Source organism: Capra hircus, chromosome 9, assembly GCF_001704415.2.
Source record: "Capra hircus breed San Clemente chromosome 9, ASM170441v1, whole genome shotgun sequence".
Taxonomy (NCBI): Eukaryota; Metazoa; Chordata; class Mammalia; order Artiodactyla; family Bovidae; genus Capra; species Capra hircus.
Window position 1 is genome coordinate 86,477,891 of NC_030816.1, and position 23,831 is coordinate 86,501,721.

The following is a 23,831-nucleotide window of genomic DNA, read 5'->3' on the forward strand; positions in this document are numbered from 1 at the left end:
GTCAGGCATACAAAGAAGCAGAAAAGCACGGCACTTAAGGGAAGAAAATTCATGAAATTAAAACTGACCCAGAATTGACCAAGATGTTAGAGTTAGCAGGAAAAATACATTTAAAAGTTATTATAACTGTATATTTTTTTAAAAAAAATTAAGTGGAGACATGGAGATATAGGAATGGCCTAAACTGAATTTATATAGAGAGAAACTATAATACCTGCAGTGAAATAGACTGGACTGAATTAACAGGTTAGACATGGCAGAAGGGACGATTACTGCCCTGAAAGACATAGCAATGGACACTATACAAAGCAAAACACAGGGAAGATATTTACATGGAAAGAGCATCTGTGAATTGTGAGTTAACTTCAAACAATATAATAGACAGTTGAAATCTCCAATGGAGTTTGAGCAAGAGAGAAAAATATTTGAAGGAAAGGTGGTAATCTAAAAAGCTATAAATACGCAAGAATCATAGCATGAAGAAAACACCAAGAAACATCATAATGGAATTATCAAAAGACAATGTGAAAAAGAAAACCTTAAAAGAAGTGAACAAAAGTAACCCTATCTGTACAGAAGAACAAAAATCGGAAAGCAGCGCACTTGTCACTGAAAACAGGGCAAATGAGAAAACACTGGGGCAGTGTCTTTAATGCCCTAAAAGAAAAACACTGTTCACTTATAAATCTAGACTCAGCAAAAATATCTTCCAAAAACAAAGGTGACATAAGGGTGTCTTCAGAGACACAGAAGCAGAAGGAATTCACATTTCCTAAATATTCATATTTTAGATGAATGTATATATGGGCTTCCCAGGCGGTGCAATGGTAAAGAATCTGCCTGCCCATGCAGGAGATGAAAGAGACATGGGTTTGATCCCTGGATTGGGAAGATTCCCTGGAGGAGGAAATGGCAACCACTCCAGTTTTCTTGCCTGAAAAGTTCCATGGACAGAGGAGTCTGGGGGGCTACAGTCCATAGTGTCATAAAGAGTTCCGCATGACTGAGCAACTGCGCACACGCTTATATGTGTGTATACGTATACACCGTGATTATATGACTCATGGAGCAAGCTATGAATAGAATCATGCCAGTTGGTAAACACTGGTTATCTGAAAAAAGAAGAGGGAGGAATAAACAACAAATACACAAACAAACAACAAAATCACTTGTCTAAGCAAAAGTCGTGTGTCCATAACTGAAGCATCATACATGCTATGAGCCCGTTTCTGCGCTTAATATCTTTAAACTATTAATAGCGATAATGTGGTTTCCTTGAACTTTCTTAAAGTAAAAACCACAGAGTAAAATATTTTTATTATACTGTTACCTCTCTTTCTAACCTAATGGGCTTAATGTCTCATTAACTATAATAATTCTAGTATAAATTATAAATTTTGAAATAATAAGATCTTTTTAATAAGGATCATTATTTTTTCTTACCAACAGCCATAACTTCTGCATGATCATTTGTTTTGTAAACCTCATTACAACTTTGCTGCTTGATCAGTGTTTCATGAGTTTTTAAAGATATAAATCTTCTACCATATTTAGAGGGAAAAACAAAATAACTCCAGTAAACACACGATCGCTTCTACAAAAGCAGCCTAATTCCAGACAAATTGAAAAGACCCTGGCACTGCCACCTTTGTCTCCAGTGAAAAATGAGCCCCATTTGATGACTGACCTTCCAAACAGCCGTAGCTTCCACAGAAATACACAGGCTCTATGGGCCCACAGCTGTTACTTTAGAAGAGTCATTACTAGGGCGCTCAGGGGAAAAACTAGCTCTGCTGATCAGGCTGTGTTGGCAGAACCCTCAACAATACAATAAACTAAAATGGACGCTTGTAAACCCTGAGTGAGAGCTTTGATTAGACGTGAAGATGAGTGTTTGTGTTCGTGAAGACAGGCACAGTCGTGCCGTGCTCTCGAACACTGGCTGTTAACATCCTCAGTTACGGGAGAGACAGGATAGATGCTTCTTGCCGCCCTTCCTCAAGATGCATATGATAGAAAAATGCACAAAAAACGATGTTCATAGAATAGAACATCGTGGCTGAGAGAACGTTCGGTTGTTTGGAGAAGTGGGTTAGTGTCTTCAGTATGTGGCCTCTTGTCAACGCTCCTGCGGCGGGAAAAGGTGGTGTGTTTCCCAACCTATTCCTTTCCCTGTTGTTGGCAGGATGGCTTCTTATTCACAAATGAATGGATGCCCCTCATCCTTTACCATCCCCAAGCAGCCCTCTGCTACCCAGACATCAAGAAACAGGTGCTTCCCTTCCTTATTTCCTTGAAGGGCAGGATGTTACAGGACTTGATAGATGGGGGAAGCGGTTCCATCTATAACCCTCCAATTTTTTGATGTCTGGTGTTCCAACCACATTATGGTGGTCACCTTGGGAAGTCTGGGGGAAATGTTTGATGCTGTGTTCAGTTCAGTTCAGTCGCTCAGTCATGTTTGACTCTTCGCGACCCAATGAATCGCAGCACGCCAGGCCTCCCTGTCCATCACCATCTCCCGGAGTTCACTCAGACTCACGTCCATTGAGTCCGTGATGCCATCCAGCCATCTCATCCTGGGTCGTCCCCTTTTCCTCCTGCCCCCAATCTCTCCCAGCATGAGAGTCTTTTCCAATGAGTCAACTCTTCGCATGAGGTGGCCAAAGTGTTAGGATGAGAAATTTGGCTTAGTGCCTTGACAGTCTGAAATGAATTCCCTGTCTCTTGGGTATCATCTTCATGGGTAACTTACAGTGTCTGCTGTTATGTCCCTCTTCCTGCCCTGTGACTGGTTTCCTCCTTGCCCCCAGGGGGCCACTCAAGTACCATTTGGAGAATTTGGATGTTTGATTGTTCAGCTGCAAAGGTAAAGCCTAGGATGCAGGAGGTTCAAGGACGACATTGCTGGGACTCTGACAATAAGCCCTAGTAGATAAGCAGAGAAAAAAATTTAATTAAAACTAATTAACATGAAATTGGAGTTTCTGGTCATTAATTGCACACAGTCTGATTTAAATTTCTGAAGCTCCGTGTGGGTCTTGCACTAGTGATTGAATCTGCGGGAAGACGCGACGCTCACAGTTTTTGTCTTTGCAAGTGACTTTGCTCAGAAGTTCTTTACAACTTTTATTTCCGCTCTGGGATTAGACTGAGGTAATCCACCCCTGATAGAGGCAGGGGATGAGGTGGAATAATTAAGAACTCTGACTGTGTCTTCCTAGAGTATAGGATCCAAATCTTTCTAGGTGCCCAGGAATCTTTCCCTCCCTGGCAGAAAGGCAATTCAGTGCAGGACTAATGGCCTTGAAACTATCTCAGGTAATACCATTGGAGGCATTTTCAAGAAGAACGTTTCTTCCTTTGGGGGCCCCAGGCACTCACACTGCTGTGGAGGAGGGTGGGGTGGCTTTAGGAGTATAGCATGCTGGTTGGGGGTGAGGGGCCATGTGCCCTCAGTTCCTGGTCGTGGGGGATGTAGAGACCGCTATGGTCAAGGTCCTGTGATGCCGTGGGGAGCCCTAGCTTGCATGAGGTCACTCTCTCCAGGCAAGGATCTGGGGCCCGAGGGACTCACTCAGACTTCATGAGCCTGATTTTTATCACCAGTGACATGGTAATGATAATTTTTGTGCTTTTTATCTCAGTCAAGTCTGACCTACCCTGTGGGTTCTGCTGGAAACAGAGGGACTTGTGCCAGGGTGGTTTGAGGACAAATGAGTGGCAGGAAAGGCTGGTTCTGGTGAAGTTTAGGAGTCCAGGTTCCCTAGAGAAACAGGACCAATAGGATGTATTCTTTGTCTTTACAAATTATTTTTATTAATAGTCTTCTAATGATAAATGTGATGTATGTTAGCATACAATATTGGTAAAACACAGTAAAAGCATAACAAAATAAAATCACCTGTGATCTCTCCCTCCAGGAAGTACCATCCTTTTATGTTACAGTGTATTTTCGTCTAGATTTTCTTATGAAAAGTTAATTTTGATGTCATCTAAATAGTTCTATACAAGTCCTGCTGGAATTTGACTTTCAGCAATTTTGAACTGATCTAACTTGAAACATATATACATACATATTAAGAGAGAGAGAAGAATAAGGAGGAGGAGAAAGAGAAGAGGAAGCAGGGGGAAGGGGAGGATGAAGAGGAAGAAGAAACGGATTTGGCCCATGAGCCCGTGGACGTGTCCCGGTGAGATCTGCAGGGCAGCCAGCACGCTGGAGACCAGGAAGGGCTGGATGCTGCACGTGGGGCCCAAAGCCCGTCTACAGGCAGAGCCCCTTCTCTTGAGGAGCTCAGTGTTTCTCCTAAGGCCTTCTGCTGCCTGGATGAGGCCCGCCCGCACGGAGGAGGGTGATCTGCTTTACTCAGAGCTACTGATACAAATAGTAATCTGCTCTCAAAATATTTCACAGCACCATCCAAAGTGTGTCTGATCAAACTAGGGTACCGTGGCCTGATCAGGTCGACACACCAGGTTAACCACGTACCCCGTGAGGACCGAGATGGGGAAGCCCGCGCTGTGATTGGCTGGCCTGGAGGCAGCTCTGCCCTGAGGGCAGAGCCGGGAAGTCAGACATGGGGGTGGTTCTTGGGAGCCTAGGGACAGTCTTGCCCTGGCCCCTTCTCCCCTCCATGCTGCTGACAACACGCTAGCAGACATCTGGTGGAACCTTGGCTCAGCGCATCACCTGCACCTGCCTCTCAGGGCGTGGGAAAGTGGCCAGAGGGGCAATCCCGGGAGGAACCCAGGAGTGTCCAGCATGACCTCCAGGTCACCAGGGAGGAGTTTTTGGAGGCGGTTTGCTCACCAAACAGAAGTAGGAGCTGAGTGTGCTTGGTTTACGGCTCCAATTCCTTCCAAAACTCCCCTGACTGCTCACCCTGAACTCAGTTTCCTTGGTAAGAAGATGGGAGATCAACTCTGGCAGAGGAGGGTCTGTCTGAGGCTCTGTCCTCAGGAGGGGGTCTCAGTTCTTCTCCAGCACTTAGTGGGGGAAGATCCATCTTTCACTGTGGAACACCAGGTTTGCTTAGCAGGAAGGAGATGCTTCAGTTCAGTTCAGTTCAGTTCAGTCACTCAGTCGTGTCTGACTCTTTGGGACCCCATGAATCACAGCACACCAGGCCTACCTGTTCATCACCATCTCCCGGAGTTCACTCAGACTCACGTCCATTGAGTCAGTGATGCCATCCAGCCATCTCATCCTCCGTCATCCCCTTCTCCTCCTGCCCCCAATCCCTCCCAGCTTCAGAGTCTTTGCCAATGAGTCAACTCTTCGCATGAGGTGGCCAAAGTACTGGAGCTTCAGCTTTAGCATCATTCCTTCCAAAGAAATCCTAGGGTTGATCTCCTTCAGAATGGACTGGTTGGATCTCTTTGCAGTCCAAGGGACTCTCAAGAGTCCTCTCCAACACCACAGTTCAAACGCATCAATTCTTCAGTGCTCAGCCTTCTTCACAGTCCAACTCTCACATCCACACATGACCACAGGAAAAACCATAGCCTTGACTAGACAGACCTTAGTTGGCAAAGTAATGTCTCTGCTTTTGAAAATACTATCTAGGTTGGTCATAACTTTTCTTCCAAGGAGTAAGCGTCTTTCAATTTCATGGCTGCAATCACCATCTGCAGTGATATTGGAGCCCAAAAAAATAAAGTCTGACACTGTTTCCACTGTTTCCCCATCTATTTCCCACGAAGTGATGGGACCGGATGCCATGATCTTCGTTTTCTGAATGTTGAGCTTTAAGCCAACTTTTTGACTCTCCTCTTTCACTTTCATCAAGAGGCTTTTTAGCTCCTCTTCACTTTCTGCCATAAGGGTGGTGTCATCTGCATATCTGAGGTTACTGATATTTCTCCCAGCAATCTTGATTCCAGCTTGTGCTTCTTCCAGCCCAGCGTTTCTCATGATGTACTCTGCATATAAGTTAAATAAGCAGGGTGACACTATACAGCCTTGACGTAGTCCTTTTCCTATTTGGAACCAGTCTGTTGTTCCATGTCCAGTTCTAACTGTTGCTTCCTGACCTGCATACAGATTTCAGTTATCTTTAAAACAAAGGAATTCACTCCCACATCCCATTCTCTTTCTAGTTATAGACCCTAGTTGTCACTTAAAAGCTACTTTATTTTTAATATCTTAAGAATTTTATTGTTATCACTTGTTTTCCCTTAAGATTATCCTATGTCACGAATTAAATACTTTGTGTTTCATTTTACCTACTATATCATCTTTTTCTTAATGGACACGTATATCCTGCCACATTTGCAAATTTAAAGTCATGAGATGTAGAATTGCTAAAGGTAAACCTCCAGCAGTACTTACAGAGACTCATTTATATGATGTCAACATTAATTAATAAGTAAAGGCTCATTAATTAATTAACTGACATAAGCAAAAGCTAGAAGAAAATGCAACCCCATGGACTATAGCCCGCCAGGCTCCTCTGTCCATGGAATTCTTCTGATAAGAATACTGGTGCGGGTAGCCATGCTCTCCTCTGGGGGATCTTCCCAACCCAGGGATTGGGTCTCCTGCATTGCAGGCAGACTCTTTACCATCTGCGCCACCAGGGAGCCCAGAAGGAAATGCATCATGATGTAAAAGGGAGATAAGTTCTGTGTGAAGGGATTATAGGTGATTTAAGCTATTTTGTTATGCTTCTAATATATTTAACTAATATCATACATTAGCATGTATTACATTTATAATAAGAAGAGTGTATTAATCAAAATCAAAATAACTCAAAGACAAAGAATATGAAATTACATTACAAGCAGACATTATCTGTATAACAGGTCTTTCATAACTTAATGCAAAGAGATTTCTGTACTTTGCTAAGCTTGTCTTGCCTATCCCTGAGGTATGGGAACTAGATGGCAAGCCTCTGGTGGTAGAGACGAGAAGGTGTATTGGACTCTGGGGTGGACAACAGTCTCCCTCTCATAAAAAGCTGATTTTATCTTCTGTATTTCTTGGCATTTGATGCTTTTGAACTGTGGTGCTGGAGAAGATTCTTGAGAGTCCCTTGGACTGTGAGGAGATCAAACCAGTCCATCCTAAAGGAAATCAGTCCTGAATATTCATTGGAAGGACTGATGCTGAAGCTGAAACTCTAATCATTTGACCACCTGATGCAAAGAGCTGACTCATTGGAAAAGACCGTGATGCTGGGAAAGATTGAAAGCAGGAGGAGAAGTGGACAAATGAGGATGAGATGGTTGGATGGCATCACCGACTCAATGTACAAACTCCAGGAGATGGTGAAGGACAGGGAGGCCTGGTGTGCTGCAGTCTATGGGGTCACAGAGTCGGACACGACTGAGCAACTGAACAACTTTTTGGCAAAGCCTTTGTGCCCCTCCTCAGGTGCACACGTGAAATCACCCAAACCCATTGCTGTCCAAACCCATTCTGGGCCAGAGGGGAAATACTATGGCTTCTCCGAGCCCCGTGTCTCCCGCTCTCTGCAGTGGGTCCCGTGGTGCAAGGGAGAGGGGACACAGTGTTCTGGGCTGTAACATCTCACCACAAACGCGCCTCTTCAGCCCTTCCTGTTGGAATCACTCCCCTGTCCCTGTGCGTCAGGTTTGTTATTTTTACACTTTGGAATTCATGGTACTTTGATTTATCCACTTGGCAATGTCTTATTCCCTTATCACACGGTAAACAATTTGTCAGCGAGGACACTTTGGTTTTTTTCCTGTGTTCTCTGGAGTTGCTGGCACTTTGCTTCATGTGCAATAGATGTTTCACTGCACTGACGTTTCAACAATGCCACTGTGGATAACAGGAGTACTTGTCTGAGGTCTCGCCAATGTCACAGCGAGACCCCTGGGCACAGATATCTGCAAGACACCGTCTGTGGGACTGAGTCTGGGGAGCTGGGTCGAAGCTGTTCGCTGGGAGCTGCTTGGCTAAGACCCCCCCGCCGCCAGGCCAAGGTCAGAGGATGAAGTAACTAATTCAAGCCCAAATCATCCAGTCCCTGCACTCTTCAATTCAATCAAGAAGAGTGGTCAATTTAGAGATTAAAATGGATTCCAGCCGTAAGGGACCACTTAAGTCTTTTAAATGAATTATCCATGAGATCCAAGCCAATAAGAGGAAAAGCAACGTGAGCGCTGTAAAATAACCCTCGAACATTTAGAAATGAAATTCACTCTCTTTGACATAAGGAAAGTCCAGTCCCTGCTTCTCATTCGCTTGACAAGACCGTGCCTGATGAAACACAAAGTTCTGCTCAAAGGCAAGGAAGAAGAGGGCACTGATAAAAACACTAGTATTAATAATTGGCACTCACATAGCTCACGCTACACGACGTCCAAGTGTCGTTGGTAACTCAAGAAGCCCTCCTTAGGGTGACTCAGCTTCTGGCTTTGCGGCTCCCTTCTCCAAACGTCTGTGACCCGAGTTCATACCTTGGTTAGAGGTGATTGGCTTTCCTTGGATTTTTAAGGTTTCCTGATTTCTCGGAAATGATTTCTGAGCATCAAAGCTCCAGCAAAGAGTGTGTGAATCAGATTTCATCCATCAAGTTTACCTGATACAACAGTTGTTTATATGTTTATGTTAGAAGTCACTTCATGTGGGATTTCCCCCCCCTTACGTAAGGAGGCTCAGATTTTGAAAGAGAGACAGACACCTTGTAAAGATAAAAAGAGACGAGGAGGTGATGGAACTGTCATTAACAATTAGAAAAATGGTACTACAAGTGAGAGATTTTAAAAAGACATTGAGATTCATGGCGGTAAGAAGAAAGAATCCTACAAATCTCAGCCCTTTATCAGCTGTATGGTGGCTTTTACAGGTTGCTGGATGGTAAAATGTGCCTTCACTTGGCAAGAACGGACAGTGAATCAGAATCTTCTAAGCATCTGGGTTTAAAAGAGAGAGCCGGAGAGGGTCTGATACGGGGGAGGGTGGCAGTGAAGCAGAGGAGGAAATGCCTCCTAAGTACTAATGTTTTGGAAATGCGCTTCATTTTAGCCAAACTGTCTTTCTCTGTCTCAAAGCATCTCAAGGAAAACACAGTCTGACCAGGAGCATGTGTTCCCAGAGGCGGGCAGAGGGGCTGTGTGGTGGGATGCAGGTTCCCTTCATCCTCTGAAGAGAGCAGACACCAGAGGAACACAGCAGGATGGAGGCTTATCCCGCAGGCTCTGCAGGAGACCTCAGACATGTCTTACAAAGGGCTGAGTTGAGAGGACTGACTCTCCAAGCCAACTTCGGTCATGCTGGCAGCTACGCCTGAAATTTTCTGTTATTCTGGGGATGGTACATCACGGCTAGAAATGTTCTGAAGCGCAGTTTTCATTAGGACTACCAACTAGTCCAACATTTTGTTTTCTTAGATGTGTACGTCATAAAAAATATTTAACAATCACATGAGTTGAGATTTACTCAGTCAGATCATGTTCTTCTGAGTCCTAAGCGGGTGGAGGAAAAACAGCAAACATCTGTGGTGTATGAAGATCTGTTCTTCTCACTGGTGTGAAAAGGAATTATTTGTGTACAGACACTTAGAATCCGGGCATATTGCATGGGTGCTCCCTTGATATTTTGATGCAGATGGCAGCTGGCTAAAATTAGATGGCAGCAGACACCTAGTGGGTTCTGGGAGTGTGCGTGAGCATGTGAGGCAGAATTTTGGTGACGGGTAAGGAGGCTCTGGGACCACATCACCGGCTTTGTTGTTGGTTGTTCAGGGTCTAAGTCGTGTCCGACTCTGTGACTCCATGGACTGCAGCACGCCAGGCTTCCCTGTCCTTCATTATCTCCTGGAGTTTTCTCAGATTCATGTCCATTGAGTAGTGATGCTATCTAACCATCTCATCCTCTGTCACCCCCTTCTCCTCTTGCCCTCAATCTTTCCCAGCATCAGGGTCTTTTCCAATGAGTCAGCCCTTTGCATCAGGTGGTCAAAGGATTGGAGCTTCAGCTTCAGCATCAGTCTTTCCCGAGAAATGTTCAGGACTGATTTCCTTTGGGATTAACTGGTTTGATCTCCTTGCAGTCCAAGGGGTTCTCAAGCATCTTCTCTGCTGCTGCTGCTGCTAAGTCACTTCAGTCGTGTCCGACTCTGTGTGACCCCATAGACGGAAGCCCACCAGGCTCCCCAGTCCCTGGGATTCTCCAGGCAAGAACTCTGGACTGGGTTGCCATTTCCTTCTCCAATGCATGGAAGTGAAAAGTGAAAGTGAAGTCACTCAGTCGTGTCCAACTCTTTGCAGCCCCATGGACTGCAGCCTACCAGGCTCCTCCGTCCATGGGACTTTCCAGGCAAGAGTCCTGGAGTGGGGTGCCATTGCCTTCTCCGAGCATCTTCTCTACTGCACCACAATTTGAGAGCATCAAACCACTAACTAGCTAGTCTCAGTGTTAAAGATAGAAGAGGAGTTTGTATGATGATCGTATGTTCATGGGTATGTGTACGGAGGTGTGTGTGTCTGTGTGTGTGTTACACACACAAAGCCCTAGAGGTTTGTTGGTTTGCCTGCTGTCTTGCTAGCTCTGCTCTTGTCAGTGTGGTCTTCTCCCAAGGTCAAGGTCCAGGACGTCTGATGTCATGGGCCTTGCCCCAGGGGTGGCCTTTATGAGGCTGTGGAGCACCACGTTTGTTGTGACGGCTTTTCCACAAGCACTTACCCTGTTGTCTTCTTGAGGTCTTTTTGGAGTCAAATCTCAAGAGCACAGTGGACTCTGGAGCATGGTGTTTAAACCAGAGGGGTGGCCTGGGTGGTTGTCTTAACTGTGGGGATTCAAGGAAAGAAAGGAGCTTCAATGAACAACCTAAGAGCTTTGACATCATTTAAGAGAATGAGGATCTTGACATTTTCATTCTTGCTATAAATTAAGTTTCTTAATTATTGCTCTGGGGGAAAAGAAATTGCCGTGGTTGGGGTAATAGATACAGTAAAGTGTGCAAATTTTACCCAGGATATAGACACAGGCTTAAGGCAATTATAGTTTTCATTTCCTTTTTCCTACACTTGATCCTCTGAATAAAGGCTGAAAGTTGCTCTTGGCTTTGACATTTAATATTCAGCTGATCTTCGCAGGTCCTTTTCTTCCCGTCCATCTGTGTACGTACCCATGCACCCAGACATGCTTGCACACAATCACACACACCTTTTATTACTATTCTGCGAGTTTCCCACAGTCACAGCTAAAGGTCTGGGAGAAAGTTCCAGAGGTGCATTAGTGCAAGCCCCTGCCTCAAGCCACACTAGGCGGCCGCACAGTAAAGATGGCAATCAATCCTGTGAGCGGAGATTTCAAGGACCATAACTCCCCTCGGTGGCCTGGGCTGAGCACTTTATCATTTAGACAAGAAGTTTGCCTTATAGCGGAACAAATGTCCTCTGTATTTGACGGAAATTTACATTATTTAGGGTGTTTCTTTAAAGACGATTCAAGCAAACTTTATTTTGAGGGACAGGGATTCTCACAACTCTTAAGCCCGTTTGCCGATATAAGTTTAACAGATTGCAGAAGCCGCCGGCACAGGCTGGTCATCGCAGGGCCTGACGATCTTTGCAAAGCACCTATCTGCCCCACCCTCTGGTTTCTTACAAAAATGAGGCCGCAGATAAGCTTCATTGCTTTAGTCTTTTATTGCATTTCTCACCTGAATCTTCAGCTGGCTACTCTTTCCGACCTAACGCTTGCTTACTTCCATGCTTGACAAAAATGGCATTCCATGAGTATTTGCGGAATGGACGAATGAATAAGTCTCAGTATTTCACAACTGTCATTAATAGATGTTAGGCAGAACTAGGGTCCCATTAGTTTAGGATGTTTCGGATTAAACAAAGTTGTGTAGGTCCGTTTGCTACCGGGCCTGTCAGCGTGTAAGCGTCAGTGTACGTTGTGTGTGGATAAGAGGAGATGGGTGTGCCTGGCTTCCCAAGTGAGCTGGTTCTTAGAACAGTGCCTGCTGTGAAGCAGTGTGTGTGTGTGTGTGTGTGTGTGTGTGTGTGTGTGTGTGTTGTTAAGGTTATTATTTGTTATTGTTACTGCATTTGTCTTGGGAGACATCAAACTTTCATTGACTGGCTTGTCATTGCCACGGAGATAGGTCCTCCTCCCTCCTTATTCATATGGGTCAAGTTTGTCCCTTTCCAGGCCTCGGAGAATTTCCCATCTTCTCTGTCAAATATAATAATCGACGGCCCTTCAGTAGCACTTGCCTATTTGCCACCGTAACATACGACGGTGCAGGTCGCCTGCCGTGTTCTCATAAATCTGGCCAGAAAGAGAGGCTCTCTGTACCCTGCATGTAATACTGGTAGCCCCAGAGAAAGTTTCAAGTTCATAAACACACATTTTCAGTAGGGTTTTTGGCCCAGACTTTGAGTTGTCTAATGGAAGAAAAAAATATTTCAAGTCGAGTTTATTGCAGCTTGAGAAGATTTGGAAAAGGATTCAAGACAAATATTTCTGGGCTGAGAACATGTGTGAGGGCACCATGCCCTCCCAGAAGTCTTCTGCTGGTGATGCCGAGCAGTAATAGGAGACGGAAGTCTGCTGGCTATTCCTGGAGCCGCCTGACTCATCCCCCTACCCGGGGAGCGATTCTTATTATTTCTGCGTTACTCGTCCATCTGTGAGATGTGACTGCACAGTAAGGCTGTAACCTTCAGGCGTCCTTGAATCTGGGATTGTCTGCTGGGATCCGTCCTTCAGCAACTTCCTGGAAGCGGCTGGGCAAAGTGTGGGCGGGGTGGGCCCAGGCACAGAGGGATGTGGATTTGCCGGGTTGGGATGTTGGCAGCAGAGCCTGGGGTAATCGCAGAGACCAGAAATGTTCATCATATTATGCCCAAAAGGTTTTTGCACGACTGGAAGTCCTGAAATACCTCCCAAGTTTAGGGTCTGGGTCATATGCCAAGGGATTAGCTGTATGGTTTTCATAATGGCTTAGAGAAGCTGAAGACAGATGTGTTTTAAAGCCTTTATAGGGTAATAGTTTCCTTTGGAGTGGGAGGTTGGGGTTAGCAGATGTAAGTTTTTATGTACAGAATAAACAACAATATCTTCCCGTATAGCACAGGGACTGTATTCAATATCCTATGATAAACCATAATGGAAAAGAATATACAAAAAGAATATATATGTGTGTGCACTCAGTCAGTCATGTCTAACTCTCATATATATAGAGCCATCCCCCATATAACTGATTCCCATGGGGCTTAGTGGTAAAGAATCTGCCTACTAATATAATACAGGAGACACAGGAGACCTGGGTTCAATCCCTGGGTCAGGAAGATCCCCTGGAGAAGGAAATGGTAACCAACTCCAGTATGCTTGCCTGGAGAACTCTGTGGACGGAGGGCTACAGTCCGTGGGATCACGAACTGTGGCTCTGGCTGAGAGACTGAGCGTGTATATAACTGAATCACTTTGCTGTACAGCAGCAATTAGCACCACACTGTAAATCACTTCAATAAAAATATTTAGTAAATGGATAACATGAAGGAACAAACAGCAAATAAGTAAAAAGCTTAGATGTAAGAGACATGTCTACATTCCTATAATAAAATCATATTTTCTGCAAAAAAAACAAAAAACAAAACTTGAGTGGGGTGGGCTGGGGAGGGGCCCCCAGGCCCTTTCTAGATCAGTCGTCACAACTGTAAACACGCTCAGGGATTCCAGATCAGCCAGGCGGAGTGCGACTGGGTTTCTTCACGCAGAGGCTGAGCTCTTTGCTGGGCGTCTCTTCCGGCAGTCATCGTACCCGTGGTTCTGTTCGGTGCTGAGAGTGAGGAAGCTGGGAATCGGGCTGAAGAGGCCGCAATGAGAGGGACCCTCTGATGCCTCAGGAACGCCATGTGAAATGGAACGGGTGGGGGACGTGCGAATGGGCGTCAGTCCTGTGCGCAAGTTTAGAGATGGCTTGGCAGCGAGTGGCTCCTCTGACATGTAGCAAGTTTACAACTAAAGCATCAAATGACCCTCATGGAAGAGACTAGAATGTTCTGTAACTTTAAGGTGTGTGACCAGACAGTGCGATAATATCTGTTCTACTAAATGAACAGTCTTACAGTGCTTACCAAAGGGAAAAAAATGTCCATGGTTTAAAAACGGCTCTTCATCCTCCTATTTAATCCATTTGGTTGAAAAAAATCAGAGGGGGAAGAAAAAATCAGCATTTGTTATTTTCCTTGAATTTCAAGAAGCCGTGATTGAGCATGAGTCAGGACTGAATCCCCATTCAAGGCGCAAAGGGCGAGGATTCACCTGCAGGTTCCAAGCACTTGTTCTGAGCAAGTGAGGTATCATAATTAAGCCCTGAGATGCAGAGGACCCAGAGCTGAAAATGATTTTTGCTGATTAATTCTGATTAGCTTGTGAAGACAGGGAGGGCAGGAACCATTAACTATCCTGCTCTGCCAGCATGCAGCAGCTGCCCACCCAGGTCACGTCACACAGGTCACCTTGAACGCGCCCGGCCTCTCTCTGGAGCCTTCTTCTCCAGAGCCGTCAGAGCTGGAAGATGCACGGAGGTCTGCACTTGGCTTGGCAAAGTAGTTCAGACATCACTGTGTCCTGAGGGAGTCGTGACCTTAGGACAGACGGATGGACAGTAACAGGAGTCCCAGGAGAGATCCATTCTTCCTTATCTCTTCCCGTAGCCTTTTACAGGAGGTTTAGCCACTGGGGCTCATATTCATTGAAAACTTGCATTGTATGGAGTAAAAGAGAAGCGCTCTACCTATGGGGTCACAGTAGACCCCGACACTGGTATTGTTAAACCCATGTGGCGGGTGTCTTGTGTGGGGACTCAGAGTGCCTGGATTCCAGTCTCAGCCCCACCATCTATGAGCTGTGTGACTCTGGGCACTTTCCTTAGGTTCTCTGAGTCCTAGCTGCTCATCTAGAAAATGGGGTACTGGACGCTCTGTGTCTCATAGGTCTGTCCTAGTGATGGAATGGTAACAAGTGTCAAGTGCTAGGCTACTTTGCTGTCTTTTTCATATTAACCTGTAACCTGACTCTGGCCAGGCTAAAGAATATGAATTCACTTGTGGCATTCTGTCACTCACTGTTGGCCCAGCTTTTTGAGGAGGGTTTTAGGGGACCTGAGTGGATGTAAGCTTGTTGCTGAGGGTTCCAGCTGAGGATCAGGCTGTTGGAAGTGCCCGCAGCGTCTACTGATACAGCACACCCAGGCCATCCTTGCAGTGGAGGATGCACTGGGTGGAAATCGGTTTGGGTTATGTGCAGAATGAGCTGGCTTTTGCTGGAAGCAGACTTGCCTTTGGGGCTGAGGAAGAAGATGGACAAGGTGTTGTTAGCACAGACTTTGGCTCTGCTCAGCTTGGACCCTTTGGTCCCACGTGTGCAGGTGATTTATATGCCTGTAATGCGATCCGCGTTTGTTAGAGTAAATAACATCCATTTCAATTTCTGCTGAGGAATGCCCTTCTGTTGGACTAACAGATGCTGCCCAGAGCTTGGGCCCATATGTCTCCCAGGAGCCCGGGATCCCAAACGTTAATGTGTCTTAACATCGATAAGATGAGTGGGAATGCGTAAAAAGTGGGCAGTGAGGAATGTGTGAGATGCAGCTGCTTTACTGAGGTAATTTTCCCTTTAGTTGAGTTATCTTCAGCAGCTTTTCAAGTTGAGCAAAAAGACAAAAATAAAATCCAATGAGCTTTGGGAGAAATATACTAATTTATTAATTCTCTTATTAATGTCATTTGTAGCAACATGGAAGGATCTAGAGATTATCATACTGAGTGAAGTAAGTCAGACACAGAAGGACAAATACTACATGATATCACTTATATGTGTAGAACTGAAAAAAAAAAAACGGTACAAATAAACTTAGTTATAAAACAGAAATAGAACTACAGATGTAGAAACAGTCTTATGCTTACCAGGAGGCAAAGGACAGGGGATAAATTGGACGATTGGGGTTGACAGATACACACTACATGTATACAATAGATAACTAATAAAGACCTGCTGTACAGCACAGGGGACTCGACTCTATACTCTGTAATGACCTATATGGGAAAATAGCCTAAAAGTGAATGTATGTGTGTATATGTTAACTGAGCCACTTTACCGTAAAGCAAAAAACTAACACAACATTATAAATCAACTGTGCTCCAATAACCATGTAAAAAAAAAAAAAACACCAAAAAAAATCAAAAAAATCATCCTGATTATAAAGGAATGAATCTTCACTGAAGAACATTTCTGAAAAAATAGAACTATAAGCAGAATAAATTAAACAAATTAAATCAACACTGTTAATGGATGTGTATACATGTAAGTGTGTGTAAAGTGAAAGTTGCTTGGTCATGTCTGACGCTTTGTGACCCCGTGGACTATACAGTCCATGGAATTCTCCAGGCCAGCACACTGGAATGGGTAGCCTTTCCCTCCTCCAGGGGATCTTTCCAACCCAGGGATTGAACCCAGGTCTTCTGCATTGCAGACGGATTCTTTCCCAGTTTAGCCACACGTGTGTGAAACAGATTATGCAGTGTGAAGGAACGTGTGTCTTTTTTAAATTTTAATCTTTAGCATATATAGTAAACATTTCTCCGTATCATTCAGTACTCTTTAAAATGTGATTTTGGATGCTGCCTTATAGTCCATTGTCTATTTGAATGTGATTTACAAAATGATTGATCTGATATCAAATAATATTTCTTTAAGTGTCTCACTATTATAGCTAAAGTGGCAATGAGCATCCTATTTTATACATCTTTGTGTATCTGACTGGTCCCTTAGGATAGATTCCTTGAAGTGTATTTAGCGCAGCTAAGCATATAACTGCTTCAAAGACGCCCGTCCTTTTGCCAAGGGTACCCTCCAGTGACGTGCCAAGCTCTCGCCTCGCCCTCGCAGTGGGAGGATGGCCGCGCACCCTCGCCAGTACTGAGAAGGCGCTTGTTTAGGGCTGAGTCCTACTCTTTGTGTCTCGTCTTGTCTAAACTTCTAATATTTTTCTTTAATTTCTAATGTTAGATTCAAAACGTGATCCTCCTCCTTATATTAATTCAATCTCACTGAAACATACGAAGTGAGAAGGAAGACCCCTTTCTCCTCGGTGATTTCCAGTGACAGCTTTAGTGAGTCATCTGTTCTAATTCTGGCTCACATCTATAACACTGCACATATGCGCTGCTGCTGCTGCTGAGTCGCTCAGCCGTGTTCGACTCTGTGCGACCCCACAGACGGCAGCCCACTGGGCTCCCCCATCCCTGGGATTCTCCAGGCAAGAACACAGGAGCGGGTTGCCGTTTCCTTCTCCAATGCATGAAAGTGAAAAGTGAAAGGGAAGTCGCTCAGTCGTGTCCGACTCTGTGCAACCCCATGGGCTGCAGCCTACCAGGCTCCTCTGTCCATAGAATTTTCCAGGCAAGAGTACTGGAGTGGGGTGCCATTGCCTATATGCACAGGCAAATGTAAATATTTGTGATACAATTAGAATCACATGGATACAGTATCATGTATCTTGCCTTTTTTTTTTTTCATTTAAAATAAAGACATCTTTTTCACGGCAGTGTGTTGAGACAATGTTTCTTTACGTGGATGTAAAATGACTGTCTGCATTACTCCCTCATCAGAAAGGAGACAATGGGCACCATTATAATTCTTTTTTTTTAATTTTTGGACCATACCACAGGGCTTGTGGGTGTCTTTATTCGCTGACCAGGGATTGAACCTGGGCCCTGGCAGTGTGGACCACAAGGGAATTCCCTATACATTTATTTTTGATTCTGCAGGATAAATTTCACATGGAGTCGTTTGATCTAACTGCTTTTGATAGCTGTCTCCAAACTGACTCCAAAAAAGATTCTGTACTAATTTAGGGTTCTTCCAAAAGTACACAAGCAAGCTCATTTCTCCACATCTGTATCAACCCTGGGTGTTATTTATATTTTTTGCTTTTTCTACTCTGTTGAGTGAAAAATATTATTATCTCTTTCTTCTTCTAATTTGCATTTCTTGGGTTTATTACAGATAATTGTTTTATGTCCTTGTTGTATCAGAAATGGCTATGAATTGTGGCATGTATTTCTGGCTTCCCCACTGTATTTGGGTGGAGAAAATTATGTCAGAATATTCCAGTATTTCTGGTCTTAAGACAAAAAAGTCTACGTCCGCTTCCAGTTACTGCCTTATTTTTCTGTTTCTCTTTCAAAACAACTTTTGTGTGTATTTATGTGTGTATTTCTTCTTGGTATTTCATCACTATAAATATGATAATCTGAAACTTAAGTTAGACAAAGTAGAATCTTCCCCCTAAATTTATCCTCACACCGGCATATCCCCATCTCATAAACTAGACCCATCAGTTCCTTATGGTAAAAGTCTTGGTGTTTTCTTTCATTCTTTTCCCTTCGGTGCTCAAACCCACCGCCATCAGCAAATGCTACCAATTTGAACTCAGTGAACCCCCTTAACCATTTACCTCTCGACTCTCTGATCCCAACAGCGCTTCACCTGAATGTGCCCTTAACAGCTCTCCCCGCCTGCCCTGCCTTTTCCGGAGTCCCCGCTGCCATCCTAGTCGTGGCACCACGCATCATCTCTGTCCTCCCGGGAGCCCCTCTCCCATTCTGTCTCTGTTCCAGCCACGCTGCCCTTCTGCAAACAGACAAGGTCATGCCCAACTTGGGGCCTGGCTCCAGCTCTTTCTTCTACGAAGAGTCCTTCCTTCCCGCAGCCAGCTTCGTAATAGGCAGATCTCATCTGAATGTCACGCCCTCTCCGGTTGCCCTATTTTGATTGTGACATTTTAAAATCGATGGATGTTGACTTGTCTCTAAAGCTCCAGGAGTGTCTGCTCCCATCATGCCTCTGCTTCCGATGCCTGGAGCAGTGCCTGGCGTGTAACAGGTCCGTGATAAATGTTAACTTAACCAATGACTTGGTGGATACATTCCCATTATACCTGCATTTTCTTGTGACCATGCCTTATTTATGAGGTTACCCAAGGCTGAAGATGGCGAATCTGTTCTGTTTTTGAGATAATTCCTAAACTTCTACCCTTCAAGGCCTTTCTCAGTCCTTAACATGATGAGGTCTCCCCATTCTCTGAATCCTTGCAGCATCTTAGGCTTCTCAACCACACTTACCCTTTGCTCCGTATTTCATGGTTATTCATGTCTGTGTCCAATTACTCCAAGAGAATTTAAGCATCTTAATTGCACGAATGATGCGTTTTTTAACCTGGTCCTCTAGCAGCCCCCAGCAGAGCCTCATATACAAAGAAAGTTTCTCTAGGACTACGTGCTTAATTGAGCCCATTCTTGTTATCAAAGGATGGCATAGTATTTTCAGTTCAGTTCAGTTCAGTCGCTCAGTTGTGTCTGACTCTCTGCGACCCCAAGGACGGCAGCACGCCAGGCTTTCCTGTCCATCACCAACTCCCGGAGTTTACTCAGACTCATGTCCATTGAGTCAGTGATGCCATCCAGCCATCTCATCCTCTGTCATCCGCTTCTCCTCCTGCCTTCAGTCTTTCCCAACATCAGGGTCTTTTCAAATGAGTCAGTTCTTCGCGTCAGGTGGCCAAAGTATTGGAGTATATTAGGGCTTATAAAAATATAATACTTCATGAAACAGGCTGTGATCTGGTTCTTGATTTTAAGAAAAATACCCGGACCTTGCACTAGTTAGAGCTGTATAGACTCTGAACTGGAGCGAGGTTGGGAGGTGGTGGGTAAGGTCTTTAGAGTCCGCTGCCACTTAGCTGTGAGAGCCCTGGGTGGTGATTCCCTCTAGAATCATGGCCACTCAGCTCAAAACTCTCTGGAAACAGTCCTCCTGCCTCTCTTTTTCTTAATTTGGCAACCCCGAGTCAGCCCTGCTGGTCTCTGCACGTATCTCCAAGGGCTGTCGTATTTCCAGTCTCCTGATGCACCTGCCTGCTAGTAGCTGAGACCTCTGGACTGCCGTGGCTGGTGACATCACCGCAGGCTGTCTGCTCTGTGTCTAAATGACAAGGTCTACCAGCAGCTCCGACTACCACTCTGGCTTGGAAGGTGGAGGCAGGGAACACCTGCAGGCAGGAGCGCGGAAGGCGAAGAGATGGGGAAGGCTGCATCTTGGGGCTCCCAGGGCAGCTGAAGTGGACAGCCAGGCTGTGAGGGGCGGGGGAGGACCTGCTCTGACATTTTTTAGGAAACGCCATCCTGGGGGCAACGCCCTCCCAGAAACAGGCTTTCCCACGGCTGACTGTGACTTCGCTCGAACTTGAACACCTTGCTGCAAGTCATCTTTTGCCTCACAAGTCTCAGAGGCTGGGCTGGCCAGCTGGTCCTAAGCATATCTTTGAAAAAAGCAGCATAGATTAGAAACAGAGGTCCCCCCACTTCTTTTCCTAATTTCCTTTGTTTTACTCATCTTCAAGTTTCCAATACTGTAATTTTATCTGCTACCAAGTTGGAAGCAATAAGCTGTTTTTGACACCGTCATTATCCTAGAGCTTCCTATAGAATTTGCTCATGTGGTAGGATTGATCTTTGCTTTTCCTTATGCCTCGAGCTTTTTGCTTGCAGTTCCTTTTCTAAAGGAGCGGAGACGAGACGGCAGACCTTGCCTTGATGGCAGGTGTCGGCTGTGGAGAGTGCCAAGGATGAGTGTGAGGGGACAGAGATGCATGGGAGGGGGTGAGGCTGCTGTCATTCTACAATGTTGGTGGACAGTGACCAGCAAGTCTCAGGAAAGTACTGGAAGGAAATGAAAGTTTTTCTTTGCTGTCATTCATCCACTTAAATTTTCACCTTTGGAGAAATAATTTTCTCTCCTAGGAGCACCGTCAGACTGGAGAGAATGGGCAGGCTGGCACATAAGAGAGTTAAATAAATGCACTCCTTGATGATGGGGACTGACTAGGGGGCATGTGACTGTGATGACGGGAGGCTTGGATACAGGAGCAGAAGGCAGTTCAGGCACTTCTAGCATGGGACACCCTGGGGTGCTTGCAGAGCTTGGAAAGGACTCGGAAGTCTTGCCTTCCTTGGAAGTGGGAGTAAGAGCCCTGACCACAGAGACTCCAGCTCAGCTCATGTGTGTTGAGCTCCTTCCCAAGGAGGCAGTTCCCACTTCTAGCCCATCATGGAAAATAGGACTTTGTAAAGAGTCTGCCTGCAATGCAGGATTCAGTTTGATCCCTGGGTCCAGAAGGTCCCCTGGAGAAGGGATAAGCTACCCACTCCAGTGTTCTTGGACTTCCCTGGTGGCTCAGATGGTAAAGAATCCACCTGCAATGAAGGAGATCTGGGTTTGATTCCTGGGCTGGGACGATCCCCTGGAGAGGGCATGGCAGCCCACTCCAGTATTCTTGCCTGGACAGAGGAACCTGGCGGGCTTCAGTCCATGGGGTCACAAAGAGTCAAACACGACTGAGTGACTAAGCACAGCACACAGCACCAAATTCACAGTCACATGTCTCCTGCTGAGAATTGAGGGGCAATTCTAGCCTTTCGTGTCTGGCACAGTGAGGGACAAACATACTTTCTGGGTTACCTATATGGTGGGATTTAGTCGCTCAGTCGTGTTCGACTCTTGTGACCCCATGGGGACTGTAGTCCGCCAGGCTCCAGTCTGTAGAATTCTCCGAGAGGATACTGGAGTGGGTTGCCACTTTCATCTCAGTGGGATTTTCCTGACCCAGGGATCCAACCAGGTTCCCTGTGTTGGCAGGAGGACTCTACCACTGAGCCAGAGGGAAACCCAAATACACATGTGCTCAGTCACTCAGTCGTGTCCAACTCTCTGCGACCCCGTGGACTGTAGCCCTCCAGGCTCCTCTGTCCGTGGGATTCTCCAGGCAAGAATACTGGAGCGGGTTGCCATGCCCTCTTCCAGGGGATCTCCCTAACCCAGGGGTCAAATCTGGGTATCCTGCATTGCAGGTGGATTCTTTACCATCTGAGCCTCAGGGGCATATGCACACACATGTAAGAGTGATACCACATCTGTATTCTCCATTGTAAGATTTCCCATCAGCAGCACTGTTACCCTTTGAGGCCAGATCGTTGTCTCTGTGGGTCTGTCCTGTGCAGTGTAGGGTGCTTAGCAGTATGCCCAGCCTCTATTCACTGAAAGTTAGTATCACTACCCAGTGAGAATTGCCAATTGAAAGGGAGCTGTTGGAACGCTTTGGGCATGTCGGTGGCTCTAAACAGAATTGGGCAAGGAAGTGGGACTGGGGCAAGGGGGTTTGCAGGGTGGAGCCAAGGCACCTTCACCAGATAAGAAGAAAGCACCAGAACACAAAACTAGAGATGGAGGTGGACTCAGAAATAAGAAGTCACGCCTTACGTAAAAATAGCCACCGTTTATTGAGCACTAGGTTTATGTCAAACGTTTTAAGTGCATTACCTCATGTAATCTTCACACTCACTCGCTGAGGGTCAGAGAGATGCAGAGACCTGTTCAAGTTACTATTTTGGATCGGAAGACGCAGGAATTTTTCTCTGGGCTCTGAATCAATCAGCATTCTATAACTCAATCTAAACCTGTGCCAGATGCTTGCCCTGTTCCCTCTTTGCATTGTCAAGATCCCAAAGCAGAGCAGGTCAGGGGTGGGAAACTCTACCTCTAAGACAAAGGCCTCATTTGTCATTTGGGAGATGGAGGTAGGAGGGGAGGCTTATTGGAGAAACAACATGGAACTGTTTTATGGATATTTGTGAGTTTCCTTGATGGGAATGACCCTGCTCATAATCTCTCAGAGGCTCATTGTCTCACTCAGAAGGAAAGTCAAAATCTTCCCAGTGACTGCCCTTCCCCAGCTCTCAGACCCCTGCTTACCTGCCCACCCCTGAACTGGTCATGGGAGTCGCTGCTGCTGGGGGTCCTGGAACCCCAGCCATGTCAGATCTTTGTACACGGTGACTCCTTCTGCTAGAATGTTCTTCCACAGTCAGCTGTGTGTCCAGCTCCCTCACCTCCCTCGATGGTCTATCAGCACCTCTCTTAGGACTGTCCCTTTTCTCCACCCAAGTGGCCTTCTGACTTACTGTGGGTTCTACTTATTTCATTTTCTGCTGACTTCCCCTTCTAGAATGCAAATCCCATGGAGATGAGAGGCCCCGTCTGCTATTCGCACAGCTGTAGACCTTAGAACAGTGTTTGGAATATAGTGGTTGAGGGTGTGCATGTTGGGTACTCAGTCATGTCTGACTTTTTGAAACCCAGGGACTGTAGCCTGTCAGGCTCCCCTGTCCCAGGGATTCTCCAGGCAAGAATACTGGAGTGGGTTGCCATTTCCTTCTCCAAGGGATCTTCCTGACCCAGGGATGGAACCCGGGTCTCCTGCACTGCAGGCAGATTCTTTACCAACTAAGCTATCAGGAAAGCCTCTGGCACATAGAAGATGCTATTAATAGTAGTTTTGAGTAAATTTCCTGGCTGGGCGGGTTGGTGGGATAGAATGCAACATTCACGAGAAAGATACCTCCAAGTGTGTGAAGAAAGCTGAGCATCATCTCGAGAACCTCATTCTATGCGTCTCTTCGAGCCCCTCTGCCCACCTGCCCAGCGAGCTGCTGGTCTTGGGAGCAAGGCTGAAAATGCAGCACGGTGCGTTTTTTGAGTAGTCACGGTCTGCTGGATTCTTGTGAATCTGAGCGTACCTTGGCATGAAAAGAATAATCACATTTAGGGGAATAAAAGTAATTGTTCCATATTGCTTAATACAACTAATAACTGTTTAATAAAGGATATAAAAATTTCTCTGCCTTTCACCTTAGTAAATGTCACTCAGTCTATAACCTAATTACTTCAATTTTCCATTTAGGAAATTAATTCATTTCAAAGGCATGAAAAAGCAGCTGAG